The following is a 6,000-nucleotide window of genomic DNA, read 5'->3' as shown; positions in this document are numbered from 1 at the left end:
ATTCTAAAGAAATATGGTGAGTGTAAGAAAATTAAAAAGTGATCCTAACAAAACAAGAATAAGTAAAACTATAATCCCACAATCTGGAGATAATTACAGTTGAAATTTGAGGTGTAATTTTCCAGACTAATTCCATCCATTTATCTCTGCCCTTCTGTTTATCCTTCTAACTATACTTATAGGTTTTTTTTGTTTTTTTTTTTTTTGAGACGGAGTTTCGCTCTTGTTACCCAGGCTGGAGTGCAATGGCGCGATCTCGGCTCACCGCAACCTCCGCCTCCTGGGTTCAGGCAATTCTCCTGCCTCACCCTCCTGAGTAGCTGGGATTACAGGCACGCGCCACCATGCCCAGCTAATTTTTTGTATTTTTAGTAGAGACGGGGTTTCACTATGTTGACCAGGATGGTCTCGATCTCTTGACCTCGTGATCCACCCGCCTCGGCCTCCCAAAGTGCTGGGATTACAGGCTTGAGCCACCGCGCCCGGCTATACTTATAGTTTTCAAAAGGAGTATTTGCCACAGACAGGTAAACTGCTTTTTCTACCTGAAATTAACAATGAACATATTTGTAATAACATTTTTAGCCATGTAGTAGTTCATTGTATTGCTGTTCCATAATTTAACCAATCTAGTATTGTTTAACTCAGCACCCTGAGCCCAGGATGAAAGCGTGATCATATACATTATCTCCTTTGTCTTAACAAACTCCACAAATCCTCCGAGAAGAGCATGCGGATAACTGTGCGTTTGTTTCTTGGCCTGCTGACATTCAAGAATGTGGCCTTTATTTCTCTAAGAAGGAGTAGGGTTGGTTGAAGCCAGCATGAAAGGATATGACTCAGGATGTGGTATTAGAAAACTATAGGGATTTGGCTAGTGGGATTAAGATATCTCTTCATAGTGATTGCAAATATAACTCCTGTTATATTTAACAGAAATAATTGCAAATATAACTCCTGTTATTATTTAACAGAAATAATTTTGTTTCTTAGTGGTGAAATTCCAAGCAGCTCCTGAGGTGTTAATGACTCCACAGAGAAGTATTCGAGATTTGAGGCCTAGTAATAGGCAGCTCTGTTGACCCCTACCTGAAACTTTATCTTTCCCTTTCTCCAGAAGACTATCTCACTTACATTTCTGGCTACACAGTGGTTCCTCTTTCCTAATGACTAAGGGGCAGAGTCTGAACCCTTAAATCAAGTCTCTTATTTTCTCTTGCAGGAGTTTACATTTCTAAGTCATTTATCAGTTAATATATTGAAATATGAGAAGCTGCCCTGGATTATAGAAAGTGAAGTGACAGTTTGACTGGTGCTGTGGTAAAAGGAGCAAGTTAGGAGAAGGCTTTGCTTGGGAAATCCTGCATTCCCTAAGGAATTACTCCCTTGCTCTCAGAAAGAACAGGGTAATTAATGATGTCACAGGATCCAGAGTTAGAGGGGAATGACAACCTAGAAAAGACCTTTAGAGATGGAAATAGGAATCTTAAGTTTCAGTAGAATGAGATGAACAGAAATCAGTTGATGGAGACTTAGCCAGAATGATTTCTTTCTCTGAAATACGAGAAAAGAAAATTCCATTAATAAAATATATATTACAAAAGCAGCATAATCACAAATATATGTCATTTAGCAAGTAGAAAATAAGTTACTTGGCTGGGCACAGTGGCTCACACCTGTAATCCTAGTACTAGATAGATAGATAGATAGATAGATAGATATAAAAGAGAGAGAGAGAGAGAGAGAGAGAGAGAGAGGTAGACAGACAAACAGACACTTGCTATGTTGCCCAGAATGGTCTTGAACTGGCCTCAAATGATCCTCCTGCCTCAGCCTCCCAAAGTGCTAAGACTAGAGGCATACACACCCCCCACTGTGCCTGGTCACTCTATCTCAACAAATCAATAACTAGATAATATGTAGGAAACAGGTCTCAGTCTTTGCAGACACTGGGCAACAATTTTGATCTCTAAAAGAATGGAAATAAATGAGCTCCTATGACTACATTGGCTTTCTCCCTGAAGGAATATTTCCAGTGACAGTACAGGGAGGAAGAACCCAACCAGAGCACAGCGGTTTGCTGAGTTGAGACAAACAACAGAGTTTTCAGACAGAAGTGACTGGAATTTGTAGAACACAGTGTGGAAGAGGGGGTTTCTTAGAGAAAGAGCTCCAGAAATATGCATAGGGCTCTCCTTGAGTTTTTGGCTGAAAGCTGAGCTACACACATATAAGCTCTACAAGGCCAGTGAAAGAAAAACCACACTGGATGCCAAACAGCCCAAGTGGAGGGACTTTAACAGTACAGACTCCAGAAAGGTTACACCATAATGGCAGACCTAAACAGGTCCTGGAATAAAGGCTACTGTTCTAACAAAGCTTAATCAAGTCTCAAAACTATTACAGATTCTTCAAATTTTTGGTCTGGATGATTAAAAAATATATTATGAATTCAGAGTTAATTGCCTGAGAAAATAAAATTCAGACATTCAGTGTAGCAATAGAACAATATCCAGTATTCAGTAAAAAATTGCCAGGTATGCAAAAAAGCAGGAAAATGTGACCAAAGCCAGGAGGAAAAAAAAATCAGTTAATAGAAACACAGAAGTGACAAATAGTAAGATTAACAAAGACTAAAACAAATACCTGTCAGTGACTTAAACAAAACATTATCATAATGAAAAGAAATATATGAAAAAGAATGTAATGGAATTTCTAGAGTTGAAAAATTCACTTGACAGGCTTAGTAGTAGGACTGAGGGACACACCAAAGGGAATTTATTCTGTGAATCCATTTTAGGTGAAATTCTGGAACAGGCAAAACTACTCACTAATCTTTTATTATGCAGATGGCGTTGCTACCTGGCTGGCGCCATGTTGTCTGTTCCTTACTGTACACATGATTGACAAAGAAAAGGGAGGATGGAGCTGCCATGCTGGACATGCCTAACCCGCAGGTAGCCTTTTCCTATTGGCATAGCTGTCGGCACTCACCCATGCCAGCTTATAACTTGCTTATCTATGTCTGCAGCTTAATTTTACAGGCTGGTCTTTGTTAGAATAGAAATAACTTGGGGGCTGCTTTTCATTAAAATAAAAACCTTACTAAGGGATTTCCTTACCCTCACTATCTGCCTAAATAATTTCTTTTTAACTCCTGTATCGCTGGGATTACCAGCCTGAGCCACGTGTCTGGTAGTGGGTTTTTTGTTTTTTTGTTTTTTTTTTTTTTTAATCTTTATTCCTCAAGATTTTGCTCTTAGATAATTGTGTTAAATTTGGGTGTGCTAGGGAGACAAATTTCTGCTGATTACCCATCTAGGAAGAATGTGGATTCCTACTTAGGGAAAAGGAGTCAGGCTGGTGGACCAGGGGACAGCAAAGAGTTAAAGCAAATAAACTATACATTTCTTCATTGTCTAGGACATACAAACAAAATTAGGGCCGGGAGCGGTGGCTCAAGCCTGTAATCCCAGCACTTTGGGAGGCCGAGGCGGGTGGATCACAAGGTCAAGAGATCGAGACCGTCCTGGTCAACATGGTGAAACCTCGTCTCTACTAAAGATACAAAAAATTAGCTGGGCATGGTGGCGCGTGCCTGTAATCCCAGCTACTCAGGAGGCTGAGGCAGGAGAATCGCCTGAACCCAGGAGGCGGAGGTTGCGGTGAGCCGAGATCGTGCCATTGCACTCCAGCCTGGGTAACAAGAGCGAAACTCCGTCTCAAAAAAAAGGAAGCAGATAAGCTATAGGTCTGCTTTTCTTTCTTTTTTCTAAATTTATTTTTCTTTTTTTTTTTTTTTTTTTGAGACGGAGTCTCACTCTGTCGCCAGGCACCAGGCTGGAGTGCAGTGGCACAATCTCAGCTCACTGCAACCTCCGCCTCCTGGGTTCAAGCAATTCTTCCGCCTCAGCCTCCCGAGTAGCTGGGACTACAGGCGCTGGCCACCACGCCCAGCTAATTTTTCTATTTTTAGTAGAGACGGGGTTTCACCATGTTGGCCAGAATGGTCTCGATCTCTTGACCTCGTGATCTGCCCACCTCGGCCTCCCAAAGTGCTGGGATTACAGGCTTGAGCCACCGCGCCCAGCCAGGTCTGCTTTTCTTTATGGCTCAGGACATATAGTCCTCCTGGGCAAATAAAGTACATAACTCACAAACTTCCTGCTTATCATCAAATGCATGCATCCATTTATCATTAAACACCTTGGGTGACAGAAGAATGTAAGTTCGCTCCCTGCTACCATGGCATTATCAATCAGCCCAAGAACCACCCTATAAAATCTCCAGCAAGCCTTTGTTTCCTTGTAGTCAGCTCCTCTTCCACTCATTCTGCCTGCTGCTCCCTAACAACATATTTTCATACTGTCTTTAATAAATCTGCCTTTCTTTACCCACAACTGTCTTGGTAAGTTCTATAACCTCTGTGCCACCAGCCCAAATAGTTGCTGCTCACCTGAGACAAAGAATAAATGTTGTTTTTATGCAAATCAAAGTTTACTTAGTGACTCTCACCAAGCTTTGTAGAAGGTTCTGCCAAAAGGAGATGCTTAAGTGATAATGGCCCAAAACAAAAAAATGTTACCATCCAGCTTTCTGGGCTAAATGTAAACACCGCCCAAGGGGTTCTTCCTGCCTACTGCAAAAAGAAGGACCATGACATTGAGTAGAAAAAGTGTCTAATAGACACGAGGGTGGCCATGCCACATGGGAAATAGAGTTCGTACTCGAATCATCTCATCCAAAACTCTTAGATTAGAGGTTTTTCAAAGTCAGTTTGGGGAAAGGGGTGGGAGCGGCCTGAAAACAGGTGCTTGCTGCAGATTGGTTGGGGTGGAGATGAAATCATAGGGGGTCAAAGCTGCCCTCACGCAGGCTGAATTGCTTCTTGGTGGTGCCACAGGAGCTGGGTTGGTTAGTCCAGGTGGAGCCATGGGTGTCAGACATGAAAAAACCTGAAAAGGTATCTCCAAAGGTCAGTCTGAGGTTCTACAGTAGTGATGGTATTTGCAGTAGTAATTGGGGAAGTTGCCTATCTTATAAACTTTGGAATAATGGCTGACAGTTGTTCATGTCTGTGCCACCATAACAGGATGCAGCCTCCTCTCCTCCTCCCAGCCTGATGGCCTCCCATTAGCTTTACAAAAACAATTGAGTTTTGGCCAAGGCCTGTTATTTAAACTACAGCCTAAAAGTCTTCCAAAGTTAGCTCAGCCCTATAGCCCAAGAGTAATTAAGAGAAAGGCAAGATAGATGGGGTCAGCTAAGTTTACTGTCAGATTTTCTCATTGATAAAGAGTTTTTGCAAATGTGGTTTCACAAAGATGCATACTCTTTTCATTCACACATTTGTGAAATGTCGAAAAAACTGTAAAAACCTGAAGTTTACTGATGCCTTATCTTAAACAAGGCTTGTCTGTCTGGTTTGAAAAAGTGAGGGGAAGATACCATAATTTCAACATTCAAACACAATCCAACTACAATTTTTTGTAGATTGTGTTCCTTTTGCTTTTTATTCATAGGAACAGTTTTCCAATGTTGCAGTCATAATGCAGTTTTAACAGCTTTGTTCCTCCTTTAAGAAACCTTAACTCAAGAAGTATTTTCACATGTTGCTTCATTGCCATGAGATTATTCTTTTTAAAAGTTGTATAGAGGCCGGGCGCAGTGGCTCACGCCTGTAATCCCGGCACTTTGGGAGGCCAAGGCAGGTGGATCACGAGGTCAAGAGATCGAGACCATCCTGGTCAACATGGTGAAACCCCGTCTCTACTAAAAATACAAAAAATTAGCTGGGCATGGTGGCCCGTGCCTGTAATCCCAGCTACTCAGGAGGCTGAGGCAGGAGAATTGCCTGAACCCAGGAGAGGGAGGTTGCAGTGAGCTGAGACCGCGCCATTGCACGCCAGCCTGGGTAACAAGAGTGAAACTCCGTCTCAAAAAAAAAAAAAAAAAAAAAAAAGTTGTATAGTTTTCAATCAGCTAGATGTGAAAGGAAAA

The sequence above is a fragment of the Saimiri boliviensis genome, chromosome 14, assembly GCF_048565385.1.
Source record: "Saimiri boliviensis isolate mSaiBol1 chromosome 14, mSaiBol1.pri, whole genome shotgun sequence".
Taxonomy (NCBI): domain Eukaryota; kingdom Metazoa; phylum Chordata; class Mammalia; order Primates; family Cebidae; genus Saimiri; species Saimiri boliviensis.
The sequence above is the reverse complement of the archived record's forward strand: the minus strand, read 5'-3'. Positions refer to the sequence as shown.